Source organism: Lytechinus variegatus, chromosome 9, assembly GCF_018143015.1.
Source record: "Lytechinus variegatus isolate NC3 chromosome 9, Lvar_3.0, whole genome shotgun sequence".
Taxonomy (NCBI): Eukaryota; Metazoa; Echinodermata; class Echinoidea; order Temnopleuroida; family Toxopneustidae; genus Lytechinus; species Lytechinus variegatus.
This window is the reverse complement of record NC_054748.1, coordinates 21969393-21990238: the sequence shown is the minus strand read 5'-3', so window position 1 is coordinate 21990238 and position 20846 is coordinate 21969393. Positions and strand designations below refer to the sequence as shown.

At 37.3% G+C, this 20846-nt stretch overlaps 1 pseudogene; it reads right to left on the bottom strand.

The window, feature by feature from the left end:
- LOC121421383 lies at window positions 1–19876 on the bottom strand (annotated as a pseudogene).
- Window positions 19877–20846: the final 970 nt, after the last annotated feature.

Sequence of the window (20846 nt, the reverse complement as noted above, 5' to 3'; positions counted from 1 at the left end):
AAGATTAGGCATCGGTCAGTTCTGATGCTAAAACCGTGGGAGGTATTACACGTTACACACAGCCGTGAATGTCGGTTCATTGAATTGTGGCCCAGTGGATTAATCTCCGGACTTTGAAACAGAGGGTCGTGGGTTCGAATCCCAGCCATGGCGTAATTTCCTTCGGCAAGAAATTTATCCACATTGTGCTGCACTTGACCCAGATGAGGTGAGTGGGTGCCCAGTATGATTTTCCATGAACGCTTTAGCGCCTATCAATATGATACCAAGTATCAAAACGCAGTTGATGTGCACATGGCAACTGCGCTAAATAAATGGACTTACTATTATCAATATTATAGCTGAATATTCAGCTCTACTCAAAGGATCGTCTTCCAATTTCATTTCAGTGTACATGAACAACTTTGTATTCACCATCATGTCAAGAGGGTGGATAAATGGGCTCACAAAAGCCAATGACATTAACAAATTAATGTTCAGTGGAGGGAGAAGATCAGTCATTTGTAGGTGACCGATTCAAATTATCCAATTTGTAGCAAAATAATTAGAGACAAAAATATGAGAACATGACTACTTTCTCTTTATTTTATGAGGAAAATTGTAGTAGCAAATTGCTGCTTTAAAACTCTGGATACATTCATGGAGGGGGGGGGGGAAGTGCTCAGGCAAAGATACAAGTAGTACGTAGCATACTCAATATAATTCAATTCACTAATACAGTGTTAATAATTCAAATCACTAATACATGTACTGGTACAACATGGACCATTACATGTTGTACACTGAAACTTAACTCAAAAGACACGATTGCACATAACTTTAAATAAAGATAAAACGGAAAGGGTTAATAGAGGGGTCGAATACTAAGATACCCAGTAATCAAGTGATACATGTAATGTACATTCTGATTGTTAGTACAGGTAAACTAATACTCTCATACTATGGAACACGTTAACTGATCGTAATTACTTTCTTTGCAAACATCTCACACACTGACTTAAATATCTGCTTTAGAGTACTTTGCTATGGAGTGTTCAAAAGAGAACACAGGCCCCGTTTCATAAAACTTGTTACAGTAACAAATTTGCAATAACGGTTTAAAGCTACTGAAATCATTCAATTTGTTTGGCTGATGCTTTGTAAACTTGTAATAGTAATTATGCACTTGTTAATATAACAAGTTTTCATGAAACAGGACTTAGATCAATATCATCTTTTTTTATCAATCAGCAAAAAGGCGGATGAAGTAGAGCTCCTCGGCCATATTTCTGATATGCTAATTTTATTCCTTTAACATGAATCATTGACAAACTGCAGCTTAGTGAATACATTACATGGAAAAACAAGATTGTAAACCACACTAGCATTCAATAGACCTTATGCATGTGATGTCATAATCTCATGGCGCCCTCTCTTAGAGGCTATAGGAACATGCGTAGACAGAGTTGTCAAGGATGTGCCAGCTGCAGATCACCAACGCATGCAAGGCAATGGCACTGGTGAACTACGGCACTGACCTCTAAGATGGCAGCATGATGACATTAATGCATAAGGTTTATTGGGAATCAAAACAAATGAATTTACAAATACCTCAAAAGCAATAAGTTATAACGAAATTAGCAAGAAGGTACTGAATGGGGTTTTTCAAGATGGGAATGAGCTACTCCTCTTGGCATGTGAAATTGCATCGACTCCTGGCCGAACTTGAAGCGAACTTTCTGCGTCTCGATGCCAAAGGGTATTGCATCCACTGACGCATAGAGGCCATGCCCTTCCGGTTCCAGTGGAGGAAGGGGAAATTCAAACTCGTCCTCAACATCAATGATGAGGTCCTCGTCGTCGTCAATCTTTGGGAGTACGGGCGGCGATATGGACTCTGAGGATGCCTCTTCTGGTCTTTCTCCTTGGGAACTTGCAATCAAATTGGGAAGTTGGAAACGACTAGGTGCATTCTTTGTCTGATTGCCCTTACCCTCGAGCATCGTGCCTAGTTTGATCTCGGATTTCCCCGTGGCTGATTGTTTTCGGGTTTCTTTCTTGGGATTTTGCACAGAGTTTCTCTTTCCAGAGGATCTCCTTGAGAGGTTTGCTTTCGCACTTGATGAATCATCAAGTCTTCTGCTAAACTTGTGATGCAGTTGAGGACTACGTTCCTCATCCGATGACGACGTGACAATCTCCTCGATGTCCCCGTTAGGGTCCTTCACACGGATTTTAAGACGTGGCACCTTCAAAATAGTAGGTTTCAACTCTCTCTTGGGGCTTTCGCAGCTTGCTGCATCTTCTGAATCTGATTTACCCAGCTGCCTCTTTCGGGTGCTCCTTGTCAGGCTACCAAGTGTTGCATTTTTCGCAAGGCTTGCACTTTCACTCTGTAGATCTCCGTTGCACAATCCTCCAGTCTTCGGTGAACTGTCCACTGGTTGTGAGACCAGTTGGCGTATTCCACGTATTGTCAGCTTAGTCTTGCATGCAGAGATTTCAGACTGGTACGTCATGATTCGCTTCTGAGTCACACTGTTTGATTTCCTTGTATCTATTGTAGGTCCCTGAGCTGTGTCACCACTGCCCGATAATTCTCCGGATTCACATTCCTTTGGCGATGGGCAAGCAAGCTTTGGTGTACTGAATACAGATTCCAAGGCGTCCATATATTCGTCATCGGTATCCTCTCCATCATCGTCAACAACTATAAACTCATCATCATCATCATCATCATCATCGTCTTTCTTTGTCATGCTCCGAGTGCCTGCACTCGATGCCTTTGACTCAGAGTCTGATGAAAACTGCACCCCCTCTTTTGTCTTTGCAGTCAGTTTATCTTCACTTAGATTTGTAATAGCCTTGGTCTCTGCAAGTATAGAATTGGACAAAGTCCTACATGCATTTGTCAGGGTCAACGGAGCCGAGAGGAGGGATGATAACGTTCTGGCAGGCGATGCTGCGGACCGAGGCGACTGCGGTTTATGTGATGGTGACAATGACGGAGAATCCACAGTTGATGGGGACACTGACATTCTTCGTGATCGAGGCAATGATTGTGAGAGAAGAACAACCTTCTTCCTTGACCGATCATTGGTGTCAACCTGCAGTTCAGTAGCAACTGACAGAGGAAAATCTGCAGCATTTCCAGAATGGCGCAAAGGTGAACGCAAAGCGACAGAATCTTGCCGTCCAGGAGGGTTGCAAAGTTTCACTACATTGGTTTCTTTTGTCCTTTGGACACGGGAAGGGGAGTTTCTAGTCCTTCCCGACTGACGATCCTTTCTTTGGTTACTGGCTGGTTCAAGGGCATTCTCAAGTTTTCTTCGGCTTCGCAACGATCGTCCACTGCTACCAGCGACCACAACCCTTTTGTCTTTTTCATACTTGTGTGGCGTTAAGAGGACCTTTGCCTCTTTCAACTGAACAGGATTTGAACTCCGTACTTTATAGCCCTCAGCGAGCATGAGTTCCGCATCGCATCTTGAAAGACATTTCTGCTCGGCAAGGATGTCGACTAGCGCTTGATTGGTCGTCCTCGAAGGAGACAGCGGTCGTCGGTTAGAACGAGGTTTGGCGGTGCTTAGTACTTGCTTGGAGGAAGCTACCGTGTTGCTATTAGTTGAGCTCAGGCTGCTTTCCGAATCTGCAATTAAGAAATAACATCACATTATTCACATTAGAAAAAAAAAATTAAATATTTTAATTTGGAGAACTTATGAAGGATCAATAACTTTTATCCCAAAGACTGGGTAACTAATTTCACCTCGGTCCAAGATTTGTTTTTTTTCTAGGGCCACTTTTGAGCTCACCAGACCAAATTAGCCACATTGTATTAAAGTTTACATTGGACTCTATGACTTTTCTAGGGCTCTGTAGGGCATTTAAGGGCAAATTCGCCCCAAGTCCCGCGTGTAATTTTTTCCCTGCCTTGGTTGATATTTAAAAAAAAAAGTGTTTGTGCAGGTTCAAAATCTAAGTAACAGTTTAAATAATTGCTCATAAAGCAATCTGCTTTATCAATAAAACTCACTGACTCATGCCTTATCAAAAGTCAGAGCTGTATCTTTCCCTCAGGAATTCTCCAAGTGGCTTTTCATTACCAGTGCCCCACAAAACAAAGCATTAGCGATTTATCATGGAGGTGATTTGTACGATTGATCATACACAATAATCAGTGCAATTGATCGTAGAAATCAGTCTCATGATCAATCGCTAAGCTTTGTGTTATGGGCCCCAGGGTCTTGTAACACAAAGCTTAGCAATGATTGTAGAACATTTTAAATGATTGATTCCATTGACTAAAATGTACAATCAATCATAAAAATCAAGTGTACGATCAATCGCTAACCTTTGTGTTACGGGACCCAGGTGTCATATTCCATCGTAGCCAAAATAATGGAGAATGCAGGAAATCCTTTATGAAGAGACATGTGGCACCCTTATAGCAGGATTCCAGGGGCCCGTAACAAAATGCTTAGCAATGATCGAAGAACATTTTTCTAGAATCATTCCATTGACTACAATGTACAATCAACCATAAAGATCAAGCGTATGATTAATTGCTAACCTTTGTGTTCCGGGACCCAGATGTGGTCATACCTGCCATTAAAATGCCCATAAGATGAAAAATCTGGAAAACCAAAGGCCGGAGGTCCAGGGGCAGAGCCATATATATGCAGGGGTCAAGAATGCAGTGCCCTCTGAAGCTCCTGGCCTTGAGCAGCTTTAACCCTAAATGGACTGGGCTATTTGAGATGTATCAAGGAATGGGGGGGGGGGGGGTGAATTGGTCTATGGTGAGTTTTCCCACATGAAAATGCAGAAATCAGGACATCATGATTTTTAGCCATTTTGAAAGTTGAAATTCAGCACTATCCTGATGATATCACAACAGTTTTCAGGTCAGCATGGCACAGACTTTTGGCAAGTTGCATTACTTTGCCTCTTATCATCATAACAATGTCACAATAAAAAAACATACCACTTCTGTGTAAGATGTGCTTTGGTGGTTTATTTTGCTCCGTGCCAGAGTCCTTCTTTTGTTTCTTGAGGCGCATTATCCGCTTGTTGGTGTCCCTGAGACTGTACTTTGGCATTTCTTTTTTCTTGTCTGGAGAACCCTTAGGGGTGAACGCACCACTCTGTCGTCTATGAAAGAGAGAAAAGGGAGAGACAAAAGACAGAGATGGATATAAATAACAGTAAAACATGATGCATCAAGCACTATTCCGGGGTACCATGCTGTGAAGCCCCAGCTTGGATTCACCTCAAGAAAAACCATGTAATAGTGATCAATAATGCACATCACTTGTAAGTACTAAATCTAGAACATGTACAATATGTAAATGAGTAATAAAAGAGTGTTCATATTCCGCATGTATCATAGTCACCCTATGTGACAGAAATAGCAATATCATTTTGAACACATACATATTATAGGATTTGCATAGCACACGTATCCACCTCTAGGCGCTCCTATATTACCCCGGCTAAGCTGGTCTACCGATTCCTGTGCGCACAGCTTTTTGAGGAATTACTTCCCGCCGGTACCAATTTACCTCACCTGGTTGAGTGCAGCACATTGTTGGTAAATTTCTTGAAGGAAAACACGCCATGGCTTGGAATCGAACCCACGGCCATCAGATTGAAAGACGAGTCTTAACCACCAGGCCACGATGCCCCCACACATATTACATTTACATACACATTACATTCACATCAATCCCCTTATCTGCAACTCCTCCCCTATTTTCAACATGCTAATTTCTACTTTTTTTAGCTTTTGATCTGACTGCTTAAAAGCGCATCTTTATTCCTGGCTCCCATAATTGCTCTAAAATCATCGGGCCCTGTTGCACAATAGTTACTTCTTTGCCTTTGTCATCCCTTGAAACTACCATGGAATCCTTGTTTTTGATTGGCTATTCAGCAAATGAAACCTTGAAAGCTAACTAGGCCCGCCCGGTTCAGTATTGAACTAGCAACTTACCTTTCACATGTTTCACATTCACAATAACAGTTGTTCTCCCAAAGAAATCTTCTCCGTAATAACATGTGATCTCTTCCTCCGGCTCTATATCCCTCAACACCTGGACGCAAGCCGTGTCTCGCCCTGTAGCTACAAACTTACAGTTCGGCCGACAATCTGAAAAAAAAAAACACAAATCAATGTTTGGCACTGCAAAATCAAATCTATGGAATAGCCTCCCTCACAACGTCAAACAGTGCTTGACTTCTGAAACTTTCAAAAATTCTGAATTTCTTCTATAATTTCTTTTATAATTTCCTATAAAGCGCCTTGAGCACTCTACAGAGTGGATTTGGCGTGATATAAGTCTAATTATTATTATTATTATTAAATCATCATTCCTACATGGGTTTGAAGTTGTTTGTCAGACGATTCTCTGATTATAATGAGAATATTGTGCATACTGTACTTTGCTAGGTTTGAAGTTGATCTGTCAAACGGTTCTCTTATTGTGAGAAAGAAAACATGACAGATGGCCTGAAAACAAAATGCCTCCGTCAACCACTTATTTTAAAGGTAAAAGACAGTAGTTGCCGCAAACAATTATGGGCAATTCCAAGCAAAAGTGAACATTTTCCAAAAATTTATATTGGCTCTATTTCAAATCTGGATCAAATTTTTCTATCAAAACTCAGATGGAATTTCATAAATACAAAAGGGGAACATAATTAGCCACATTATTTTTTTCTTATGCATCTCCTTATAGGAGAATCCAAACCATACAAGAAATTCCATACATGGGACTAGAATCACTACAGAAAACTATTGCTTGTTTCGTAAAATTTTCTTCTAGATAATATGAAGGTCATCATTTTACATCATATCAAACAAAAATTTTAAATATAAGTTCATTTTACGTTGCCCATGAGTGGATATTTCTCATGTCACTCTGTAACCATCATTCCGTAGCCAGGTACGGGTTTACGTTTTAAGTCATAATTAATGAAATAATACACCAATTTCTTAATGTAATGCTGTTGGGGGGGGCTATGTAAAAAATTGCAGTCAGATGTTAATTTTCACATTTTTTACATATGGTTTTGGAAAAACAAGTGGGGAGGTGCCCACTTCAGTTTCGCAGCCCTTGAACACATTTATGTTTTATTAAGGAATTCTCACCATGGTTGATGAAGGCGGCAGGTCCGAGCCACAGCTGGGCACAGTTCTTCCGCGTTGAAAACATGATGCTGAAATCATTCTCTCCCGACTTGAGGAAAGTGTTCTCCTCGAACTCTGTCAACTCGGCAATACATCCCACCAAGTTATCAATCTTCTCATGCTTAGACCTAAGATTAAAGAAGAGAAAAATGAAATTGTTTATGTGACACAACCGGGCCCCGTCTAACAAAGAGTTACAACTGATACGATCAATCTCAAGTGTATGGAAATCCATCCCTACCATATTTTTTTTCTTCAGGAAATTTTCACATTGCCCTTTATAAACAAAGAGAAGCACACTGAATTCTGACAGAAATGATGTATGTATGAATATACATAATTTCTAGAAAACAATTAGAACAAATTTGCATTTCAGGTGATGTGGTTGGCGATGCTGGCCGTAATCGTAACTCTTTGTAAGACAGGCCCTGGGGTAGCATGCACCAGTAATTCAAGCTAAATTGGAGAAGTTTCAAAATGATGCAGAGGTTGGAGGTTCAAACACTGGTCACATATTTCAAATACATTCATAGTTTCTTGACAGTTTAGTATGTTTCTCTTTGTTTTCAAAAGGACATTGTTCAAATTTCCTGTCGGAAAAATCGACAATGATATATTTCAATATAGTGGACCAAGTACAACTCTGTATAAAACAGAAACAAATACTTCCTTGTATTACAAGATTGCTCATACATGCATGTGGAACATGTTACAATCCTGGCAGTGGAGAACTTTGATTCTGCATGGCCCCAACTCCCGCTCAGGACTATCAGGGTTTAAATGTAAGTCTTGTCAGTAGTAGATATTGATGGAAACAAACCAGGGTGCTACATAACTTTTTGGAAGAACTTGCCCTGTCGGGCAAATAAAATTTGAAGTATTTGGAATAAACTTGCCCGAAAATATCCTTAAAAAAATGAGAAAATAATGCAGTTTTATAAACCGTTGACCCTTTTTTCACTCTTTTGACATGAGCTGATGTATCCTTGTTATTGCATTTCTTCTCCAAAGTGATTTGATCTTGCCCGCTATGACCAAATTTAGGGTCAATATTGGTCATTCTACTGTGAGAATTTTGTTTGTCCAATTCGTTTTGGTCTTTACTTCAAAACACTTGCCCGACTTTAACTTCTACTTGCCCCGGGCAATCGGGCAAGTGTTTATGTAGCATCCTGCAAACTCTCATGGATGTGGGTTTACTGCAGTGTGGATGAATGTTTTTCAACTCTTACCAGTGGCATGTTGTAACAATCTTCCCTCCGGCACCCTCTAGTGAATATCGATAGCAAGGTTTTATCTCGAAACCAGAATCGGTGTCAAACATACCAAGGTAACGGAATACCTGTGAAATAGAAATGAAATAGAACAGAATCAGTGACCTTGATCCCGTAACAATAGCGATGAAAAGCAAATATGAGAGAACACTTCTGACTGGTTTCTGAACTACCTGGTCAGTATTTTGCGCCAAAAGCGCATGTAATATGGATATTGATTGGTCAGTTCATTTGGCGATTGACTGCTAATCTTTGTGTTACGGAGCCCTGAATTCATATTGGAGGTAGATCAGGTGTACATTGAGCTTCAAAATAATCATCTTGGTTCCAGTATTCTTGCTACCACATTAAACAAATCATATATATCTTAGTCATAAAATAGGTTTCTATGGTCAACATTAGACTTAACCAGGGCCCCGCCTTGCAAAGAGTTGCTGGTGATCCAATCAACCACAACTACGGACAGCCAGCAACGTCAACATCTATTATGCATGTTTGTTCGAAATATTTTCTATCTATAATGTATAATTCATACAATCATTGTTTTCTTGACAATTCAGTGTGCTTCTCTTTATCTAAAAAGTACATTCGTTCGAATTTCCTGTAGAAAATATTATGACAATGATGAATTTTCATAGAATTGGATCAATCGCAACTCTTAAGATGGGACCCAGGGCTCTGAAACATAAAAGGCTTGCGATGAATTGCAAATATTGAAGAACCGCACTGATTGGTTACCAATCAGTATTTTAAACAGAGTGCTCATGCAACAGCGATCTTGATTGGTCATTGATATTAAGATATTGATTGCAAACCTTTGCGTTACTGAGCCCAGGACAGAGTTATCTGCAGTTCTTGCAGATTTAATGGTACAAAAGCAATTGAAAAAGAATTATACAGTACAATCTCTTTTGAATGAGACAAGAGACATAATCTTGCACAATTATCTGCACATATTAAAGACTAGTGACTTACATGTTCTTTGAATACTTGTTTTTGAAAATTAGACTTGTTAGAAAGGAAAACTTTAGCCCAGTCCCCCGATGACATCAGCTTGTTGTAGGCCTTCTCATAGTTCTGATCTTCCTTGAAGATCCGTAAGATGTAGCGTAAATGCTCTGTCCGTGTCGTTACAGGCCGAAATCTAAATTAAAGAGAAAGAGAGATGAAGGTGATATCAGCAAGATAGTAGCAGGGAGTACATGTGTATGATATTGGGAGTTTCAGTGAATGGTGGAATATATGTACTACATGTAGTAGATCATTTATTCCATGACAAGCTCTGGCAACAATTTTTACGCTAAAATTCCCCAAACTAGTACTCGAATGACAGATTTCAACCATGGAGTTATAACTATTCTATAAAACACACCTAAACAAGAACCCAACAAAAAATCCTAATGCAACTGCAAACCTAAGCAGAGATCTTACACGAGATAAAGCCAGGAGCGATTGTCGCAGGAGCAAATCTTCTGTCACCAGAATATCATTCTGATGCTCAATGCGTGATTGCGTGATGACTGTTATATGATCTCCAATTAAGTGACATTAACAAAGTTTGAATTTGATTGTGAAAGCAAATAAGCAACCTCTTTCGTTCTTGCAATGAACGATGCAACTGATAAACTATACAGAATTGAACAGAAAAATGATTGAAAGCGAATGTTCTTTGAATAAAAGACGCAAGTGATTGAATTAAAAAAAACACAGAATAATGATGAACAGAAATGATGAAAAACAAATCCACTCGCCCTTCGAATGAACGATGTAACTGATAAAATAAAAATACAGAATTAATGAACAGAAAATGATTGAAATCGAATCTTCTTTGAATAAAAGTCGTCAGTGATGGAAAAACACAAAAATATTGATGAACAGAAAATGATGGTTAGCAAATCTAGTAATCTCTGTTCCATTCTGAGTGGATCTCATATCTCATAGGTTGTGTTTTGTTTATTTAAATGTATGATTATTCTAACTTAATTCTAAATCTCTATTTCATAACTTCATAATAAAACTCAAATCTGAATTAAACTCGTCCTTTGAATTGACTTCGTAACGATTAAATGAAAAAAAAGTCAATCAATGAACAGAAAAATGATGGTAATAAAATCTACTCGTCCTTTAAATGAACGACGTAACAGAAAAATAAAAATACAGAATTCATGAACAGAAAAATGATTGAAATCGAATCTTCTTTGAATAAAAGTCGTCAGTCATGGAAAAACACAAAAATATTGATGAACAGAAAATGATGGTTAGCAAATCTAGTAATCTCTGTTCCATTCTGAGTGGATCTCATATCTCATAGGTTGTGTTTTGTTTATTTAAATGTATGATTATTCTAACTTAATTCTAAATCTCTATTTCATAACTTCATAATAAAACTCAAATCTGAATTAAACTCGTCCTTTGAATTGACTTCGTAACGATTAAATGAAAAAAAAGTCAATCAATGAACAGAAAAATGATGGTAATAAAATCTACTCGTCCTTTAAATGAACGACGTAACAGAAAAATAAAAATACAGAATTCATGAACAGAAAAATGATGGAAAGCGAATCTTCTTTGAATAAGTGATGAAATTAAAAACAAAAAACACAGAATTGATGAACAGAAAATGATGGTTAGCAAATCTAGTAATCTCTGTTCCATTCTGAGTGGATCTCATATCTCATAGGTTGTGTTTTGTTTATTTAAATGTATGATTATTCTAACTTAATTCTAAATCTCTATTTCATAACTTCATAATAAAACTCAAATCTGAATTAAACTCGACCTTTGAATTGACTTCGTAACGATTAAATGAAAAAAAAGTCAATGTACAGAAAAATGATTCAAATCGAATCTTCTTTGAATAAAAGTCGTCAGTGATGGAAAAACACAAAAATATTGATGAACAGAAAATGATGGTTGGTTAGCAAATTTAGTAATCTCTGTTCCATTCTGAGTGGATCTCATATCTCATAGGTTGTGTTTTGTTTATTTAAATGTATGATTATTCTAACTTAATTCTAAATCTCTATTTCATAACTTCATAATAAAACTCAAATCTGAATTAAACTCGTCCTTTGAATTGACTTCGTAACGATTAAATGAAAAAAAAGTCAATCAATGAACAGAAAAATGATGGTAATAAAATCTACTCGTCCTTTAAATGAACGACGTAACAGAAAAATAAAAATACAGAATTCATGAACAGAAAAATGATTGAAATCGAATCTTCTTTGAATAAAAGTCGTCAGTGATGGAAAAACACAAAAATATTGATGAACAGAAAATGATGGTTAGCAAATCTAGTAATCTCTGTTCCATTCTGAGTGGATCTCATATCTCATAGGTTGTGTTTTGTTTATTTAAATGTATGATTATTCTAACTTAATTCTAAATCTCTATTTCATAACTTCATAATAAAACTCAAATCTGAATTAAACTCGTCCTTTGAATTGACTTCGTAACGATTAAATGAAAAAAAAGTCAATGAACAGAAAAATGATGGTAATAAAATCTACTCGTCCTTTAAATGAACGACGTAACAGAAAAATAAAAATACAGAATTCATGAACAGAAAAATGATGGAAAGCGAATCTTCTTTGAATAAGTGATGAAATTAAAAACAAAAAACACAGAATTGATAAACAGAAAATGATGGTTAGCAAATCTACTCGTCCTTTACATTAACGACGTATTACTGATTAAAAAAAAAAAAACAATGAACAGAAAATGATGAGAAGCATAGGCGGCGGAAGCGGGGGGGGGGGGGGGGGGGAAGATCCCCCCTAAATTTGAGGTGGGGGATGGTTTCCCTCTAAAATTTTAGTTGATAATCTTTTTTTTCTTGTCAAATTTTTTACCTGTGTCCATCACAAAATTTCAGGTGGACCCCTCCTATTTTTGTTGGCTTCCGCCGCCTATGATGGGAAACGAATCTTCTTCTTTGAATGATGAATAGAAAAATGATGAAAATATTCGTTCTTTGAATGAAATACGTACCTGATAAAAATTACAGAATTGAAGAACAGGAGATAAAAATAAAAGACAAATATGATTATCTACTCCTCCTTTTAAACGGAAGACGTCATTGATAACATATAAACTGAAAAATAAACCTTTAGCTAGCTTCATAAATAAACAGTGGAAAGAGAATCTTCTCGTCCTTTAAAGGGGAATCCAACCCAAATAAAAACTTGTTTTTATAAGAAAAAGAAAAATCAGACAAGTTGATAGGTGAAAGTTTGAACAATATTGGACAAACAACAATAAAGTTATGATTTTTTAAAGTTGTAAATATTGGTAATCACTATACCCATGGAGACTTCAAATTGGCCGCATATGGGATGTCATAGTGATGTAAGGACTTCTCTTCCATGTACTCCAATACATATTGTGGCTAAAATGTCATTTTCCCCAAAAGTTTTATTTAAAATTATATTTTTCTTTCATAAGGACATAAAACAATATACTACCTGGATTATATTAAGATTACTGCCCCAGGGGAATGTGTACTTAGGAGAAAACCACAAATCCCTGATAATAAAGTACATGGCCTATGGGAAAGTTGTCCTTGCCCCATGTCAAAATTTACTTACCCAGTTGCCAATTCGAAATCTACATACTACTAGTGATCTCAATATTAAAGCAGCCATAACTTTCTTATTGCTTGTCCGATTTCTTTCAAACTTTCGCCATTCTCTTTAATTTGTTTTTCTCCTTCCCAACACAACATTTAATGGCCAAGGCTGGGTTCCCCTTTAAGCCAAAGATGTCACTATAACTGGGTCACTCGGTCAGGAACTGGGCACATGGATTTTTAGCGGGAATTTTTCTGATGCGCGCGCTCGAGGCAGTTTTTCAACCCACTGTCTATCGGGTTGATATCTTGAAGTGCAAATGACTGGATAGTAGATTAAAAGAGAATTGAACTATTAAAAAGTGGGTTTAGCCATAATGTTGTTAGCCCATCTGATAAATAGACCAAGTGACAATAGAACATCCGTCAGTAAACTGACGGGATTGCTTGAGATTACGTCGTGTTTTTACCAAAAAGTGTCTAGTGTTGAGGCGAAAAGTACATGGACAAATGGTGATCAGATCTGACTAAAATCTCGTGTTTGACGTGATAATTGGGCCTCTCTTCAGCCAGCGGCCTGCGGGAATTACCGCGGGAATTTCACACGTGAAATCGGCTGGCGGTAATTTTTTGGTTCACGCCTGTCTCGCGGTAGGTGCGTGACCCCTCGGGAGGGTGTCAACTTTATTCCGAGCAATACTGTAGTTTTCCTGTTCTATCAGTCCTTCATGAATAATCAAACTCATCTGTAGATAAAAAATATATTTCTGGAGCTTCTTACCTTGTGTTCATCTTATGTGTGGTGAACTCGAGGTAGGGGTCAAGTATAAGGCTGGTTGCCAGATCATCGTTATCCGCGAGGTCTCTGGCATTCATCCCTGAGCTACAAGCGGGGCCTCTTGCAGGACCAGAGGCCCCTCCTCCGACCACCATCTTCTTCCAATCACAATCCCTGCACCTGTGGAATGATGGGAAGAGAATAACTATCAGGTTGTCGTTTGGTTAGGAGTGAAAGGCGAAAAGGCAGATCATGTAATGGGAAATTTCATGAGAATAAAAAGTCGACTGAGTAAAGGCTAATACTACAAATCCTTGCATCTGATTGGCTTGGCTATCAGCAATTTCCTTTTAGTAAGTACTAGCAATTCTGACTGAACCCTTCATGAAATGCCTTCCAAAACGAAGAAGCCAGTAACAAAATGGTAGACACTCAGTCAGAGATAAAGGCAAAGTCACCCCCTTGCATTTACACATCAGAAAATAAGTTCAATGCCCTTTAACACTTTTCAATATCCTTCTGAATGAAATTTGAAAAGAAACAGTGGCAAACAGGGGGGTGGAGGCAGGGGACACATCTAGCCCATGCCCCCCCCCCCCCCTTTGAGAGCCATAATGAAAATTTTTAATGTAAATATGCCCTTCTTACACATGTGTGCCCCCTTGAAAGTCACAGCATATGGTCATTTTCAAACAAAAGTGGACATGGGGGTGAAAATTAAAACTTGCTAGAAATCATTAGGCTTCAATGTTTTTTGAAACTAGACATCTTAAAGTATATTTTTCCATTACATTTACATAAAATTATTAATTATGTCTTGAGATACAGTGAATTTTATGCAAGGGAAATTAAATGTTACAAAATGTTGATTTTTGCATTAAAATTCACATATTGCCTATCACAATATAAAATTTGTATTAGAAGCACATTTGTTGGCAAGATACAAGCTGTGTATTGTATCTAACTCCTAAAAAGCAAAAAAAAATCTGTGAAGTGTTTTTCTGAAAAAAAATTGGGTTTCGAAGTTTTCAAAACTGGTTGTCGTGTCACTCACGTTTTAAATGCAAAAAGTTTTCTAGAGCTGTGTATTCTGAAAATTAATTTATCCCAGTACTGGAGCAAATACAGTTTATCTGTACCTTATTGTATATAAAGTAACTTGGTCCAATGTGTTAAGGTAAAGCTAAAATTAACTGTCAAAGTTGTGTCGTGTCACTCACAATGTCGTGTCACTCACAAAATGTCGTGTCACTCACGGTATTACATTGTGTATAAAAAAGGACATCCAGTAATTTTTGAAGCGTTTTACCAGGGATACAGTCAAAATGTTGTTCCTGACATCATTTAGGCCTATTTTAGGCTAACAATTTCCTCCATCTTCCCAATTTTACTCCTTTTTATGGAAATATTGAATTTGACATTGAGTTCATCTATTTTCTCTCCTCTCCGTGACTGCCTTGGTTTAAAAAATCCTGACAATTTTCCATTGCTGTGAAGACTCGGATCCTAATTCATATTTTGGTGAATGTACTGTGATTAAGAATATAACAACATAATCAACACAAAATTATGAATATATCAAGAGAAAAAACACTATACTTAAGCAATGGACATATTTACAATGCATAAAGGGTTGGTGATGGTGATGGTTCAAGTCATACAGGTATGACTTGAACATTCTCTGTCTCCATTTACAGAAATGAGCAGAAAGTTCACCTTTCTTTTTAGCAATGTTATTTCTTTGTTATACTCATTAAGAAAGCTAGAAAAGTCAGGAATCTTATTTTGAAATTTGCTGAAATTTTAGTGGTATAGTAATGTATGAGATAGAGATCACCATGAACACCAAACATTTTTTCAAATTCGGAAAAGAAAATATTTTTCTTTCCCTTCTTATTGATTAAATCAACCTTTTCATTTGCCATAAAGCTTGTATTCCAGGACATGAAATAAACAAATTTGCAAGAAAACAAACATTTCAGGTGAGAATGTACTGAGATTTGATAGAACATTATGGATATTGCTTGAAGCAGCTACATGCCAAGTTCAAAATCATTTATTCGGCCACCATTCATACCGCTAGTGATTAACTACATGTAGGGTCTGAACAGCAAACTACCATAAGTGGGCCGATGTGTGTTCAGAGCAGATTTGCATTTACACATATTCATTACAACAAAATGATGCATGTTCATGTAGGTCCCAACAAGTCCCAACCGAGACCGCATTTTGATTTGAGCAACTTTGGATGGGTTGCCATGTACCAGTAGATCAATTTTTTTTTTTTTGGGGGGGTTACCCTGATAAGAACAGAGCTGGACCTCGAGGGGAAAAAGCTATTGAGGTGTAAAGGGAGCCTGGTTGGGATGTTGAATTGGATTTTAGTGTGACATCCAAGGCTTAGAAAAGGAAAGGCTAATGACTTGTAGTTGTTATAAATGTAATAGTAGCAGACTGCAAGAATCAGGTACTGACTGCGTCTTTCACCTTGTGGCTTTCCCTGGATTCCCGTGGTATGGTATATGATCAAATAATTAGCAATGAAAAGGCACTTACAAATTCCAGCAAAAAGCATAGCTCTGAATTTTGGTACAGTGCCTACATGTACTGCCTTGGGAGGGTCCACATACAAGCATTGTTCACGAGAAAACCTACGCTTGTTGAGTTGAATTTCCAATTTTCTCAAGGCGATTTGCTGATAGTCCATCTGAAGTGTGCAGCAACGTGATTGTGGTTTGGTACTAAAAAAGACATTTAAACTGCCATGTCCTATTTGGACAATGCCTATAAAAATATTAAAGGAGGATAATATCCAATATTTCAAGAAAAGGGAGTCATACATGACATAATTGGCTTCCAGACCATGCCAGATGATGTGAGTGACTATTGAGAATACCTTTCTTACAAGGAAAATTATTCCATCCGTTGTGGATGCTGAATTGTATAAACCTGTAAACTTTCATATACAGATAGGGAGAAAGAGTTAAAGTTTTGAATGATATCAGGCCACAAAAAGAATGTTTGAGTTGATGTCAATGCCAAGACCTCATAACACCTCCTTCAAGTGCCCCCTCCTCCTCTAAAGAGGAGAGTGGTAGAAGCCCTAGTGTGACAATGTGGTATGGTATAGGGAATGTGAGTTGATGGGCAAATATGACCATAAACCAAGAATCAAACATCAGGATGACATTTTATGAACTTAAAAGAAAGCAGTTATTATGTAATTAAGCTTGTTTTTTGGTTAATGGTATTTTACTCTTCTACATCATGCAAAAAATACTTTCAATGTTGAGATAAATGTTGTATTTTTGCACTTGTCGTGTCACTCACGTTTTGGATGTCGTGTCACTCACGGTATATAGGAGGGTACCATTTTCCATAGAGAAGGTTTGATTGATTTTGGCTATATGTGTTAGATAGGTACACTATTTATGTCCATTTACTGGTACTCACAGTACTCCATGACAACTACTTGGGCACGAATCCAACCATATGTGTTAGTGGTCAGAAACCCATGTCCAAAATTTGTCGTGTCACTCACGCACCGTTTTTTAATCATATCTACTAAACGAAATTGTTGAATTCAAATCAAACTCGTAGTGGCCCATGCCAGTCCTACATTGTATATAATATAGTAGTCATGATTGATTCATAACCTTTAAGTTTGAAGATATGAGCCCTTAAACCTCTCCGATTGTCGTGTCACTCACGTTTGAAAATGACCATATATTTTTAATGGAAAAATATTGTTCACACAAAAGTGAGGACCTTTCTTTTGTTTTGCTTGTCAAATTTTCCTCATGAAAATATGCCCCCCCCCCTGGAAAATCCTGGATCCACCCCTGATGATCAAAAGGGGCCAAAACAGTACATTTTCAAAGTCTTATGCTCTAAAAACAAAATATGGTAAAACTAGGTGATCAGTAATTTTGTGAATTTTCCAATTTTTCCCACCAAAAACACTTGTTCCTTTAAGACAATATCCCTTAGTTACAGTGACCAAAATATTTCATATGTACATATAAAGAGGGGTGTGATTGGAAGCTGATATTGTGAAAATGTATTCATGGTGGAAGTTTGATGATTTTTAAGAAAAAAGTACTCTAGAGAATAGAGATCTACATGTACTTGATATGAATTAATTTATGATATAGGTTCTCTAAATTGTGTGGCAATATGGGCACTGACATAATAATGCATATCAACTATATGCATGCAGTACACTCACCTAGATTTACATATGTAATAGGCATGGCGACGTAACAGAAATGAAAAAAAAAAGCATTTATCATGATTTATCCAAGTGATCCAACAGAATTAATAAATAAGCAAAAAAATGAAAAAATAAAGAAAAATCTACGTTGCCAATATGAAAACTCATTTCAATTTTCATTTTACAATACGAGACACACTTAGTAGTAAAGTAAGATAGTAAAGTTAATAAAACTTCCGAGTTTTAGTCTAACAACAGAACAAACTCAATCATTAACAAATGCCATTGGCATTAACTATGATTGGATGATCAATTGAGAGAAATAAAAAAAAAACTCAAATTAAGCCAGATACAAGATCAGGGGTGGTATTCTGTTTATCTCAGATAAAATCAAATATTTTATCTCCGTTAAAATCAGTGAGATAAAATACCCTTAAAATCTCTCTGAATTGGTATACTGAGAACAATTTTATCTTCATTTTATCTCAGAAAGACACACCTATTGTTAAATCAATATCCAATTAGAAACGCTTCTGTAGCTCTCTCATACTACTTAACCAATGGAAATCCATTCCGCTAGCAGGTGTGGCAAAGGAGTGAGATTGCATCAATTTATTGACTTCAAATCCGCTTGCACTATGCGCTTGCGCGTCTTTACAGAGATTTCTTTGAAAAAAATGACAATCTCTAATCTTTTTTCAAAGTCTATATCGCATCTTTTCAAGCATCATTTCAAAGACAAATTAGTCAAGAAAAGTCTTATGAAATACTTCCTGATTGTACAGTACAGGAATAACGTTAAGGTGTTAATCTCAATAAATATATAATTTTTCTTAATTTTGTGTCAACATTTGAAGTTAATTCACCTAAAAATTATGATGAAAGCAATGTCGCAGAGATAAAATAGATCTAGCCCTTACCCTCTTTTGATTCAATTTTTTCTTCATCAAAGTATTTATGGGCGCAAGCACATCATCCGTGTTGTAATGGCCAGATACGCGATGGGTATGTGTACGCAGGCATTGTTCTGTTGCGCATCATGTAGGCTAGATACGCAAGATAAAAAAATAAAAAAATTTATCTGAGACAGTGAGACTGAGAGATAACATCTCATCTCAGAATACCAATTTCATTTTAAGTCTAGAGATCAAATACAATATTTTAAGGATAAAATGACCTCAGAATACCAACCCAGATCGAATTAGTAGTTCTAGAATCATAAAGAAGCCCCCTCCCGAACTTCCATGACATTGAGGGATTTCCCTTCCTTCATTCATCGTCACAGGGAAGGTTTCCCCGATGGCGATGCGTGACGTCACGATGACCTGAGAAAATGTCCGGATAATTACACTACAGAAGTCGAGGCGAGCGGCGAGATAAATTTGAATTCATGCCCGTACGAAAATGACATTTTCAAGTAAACCCAGCGAAGACGATTAAGATGAATGACATGAAAACATTGTTTAAGTAATGATTAACGGGTTTCCCGAGCATTTTTCGTCAGAAGTCACACATTACAACAAAACCTCCAAAATTTACAAACAGTTGCAAAACGAATAAGGACCACACCGCTCGCTGCATTTGTTTCTACCGGTACGAGTTCAATGAACAGTGTCGCGCCCACCGTCAACATTCAAAAATACACACACAAATATCGGTCCAACGGTGAAGAAAATAACACGATTTAACGGAATATGAAAGATATATTACGATTCTAAGGAGGCGAAAATATGTTAATTATATATTGGTATCTATAACTATAAGAAAAACTTACCAATAAGATGTTAATAAGTGTAGAAATTCCAAGATTCCCGACACTTTTCACGTCATTATGCGATTGATCGTTTACGAAAATGGCTGAGGGCAAAGTACTGTTGACAAGAATGTAATTCGGAATGAATATAGTGCGAAATTAGATTTCAATGTTTCCCTTTCTGAAACAATAACTTTCTAATTGATTCAAAATCAACTTCAAAGAATTGAATTCAATATGAATATTCAAATTGTTTACTTTATAATTGAAAAATAAACAGAAACAATGCAAAAGTTTATCGCGGATGAATATTAATAGCAGATATTGGTTACAACAGGTCAAAGGTTTCGTTGCAGACGACAACACTAAGTAGAATTCATGGATTGGATTATTGGAAACAAAATCATATTGACCATGCAGTGGTTATTAGGTGATGACTTCCTTATTTTTTCAGATTACTGAAAAAACATCTTCTTAAATATGTTCCATTAACATATATTTACATAGGCGGATCTAGGGGGCGGGCCCCTATTGGCGGAGCAAGGAAAAAGGGAAAGAAAAAAGAAGGGGGGGGGAGGAGGAATTAGACGAGTGAATAAAATAAGATGAGGGGAGACTTCGAAAATAAAAAGAATATTTCATGTCACTTCATAAAATTTTCGCTCGTGCTTCGTGCTCGCATTGCCTGTTAGGTGATTTTCATATCTTGTTCAATATGGAGTTTACCAAGTTTGGAAGTCAATATACAAAACATCTTTCACCTCGGAAATCGAACTTTCGATTATTTTGTGTGATTTCCAATTGATTTAAAAAAAATGCTCTGTGAAAATGTCAGTTTTATGCATGCGCAGAAATCTGTCCCGAAAGATAGGGGGGACCACAGGGGGCGGATCCAGCCTTCGCCAATAGGGGGGGGGGGGGGGGGCGAACAAAAATTTCAGCCATAAATCATGTTAATCCCTGATCGGCCGCTCAAAGATGATTTTTGTTTGTTTCATTAAAGGGGCAGTCCTCATGGTCACTTCTAAGCTTAATTCCATAGATATGTAGTATCATAATCCTTATTTATCTAATGCGAGCGCGAAGC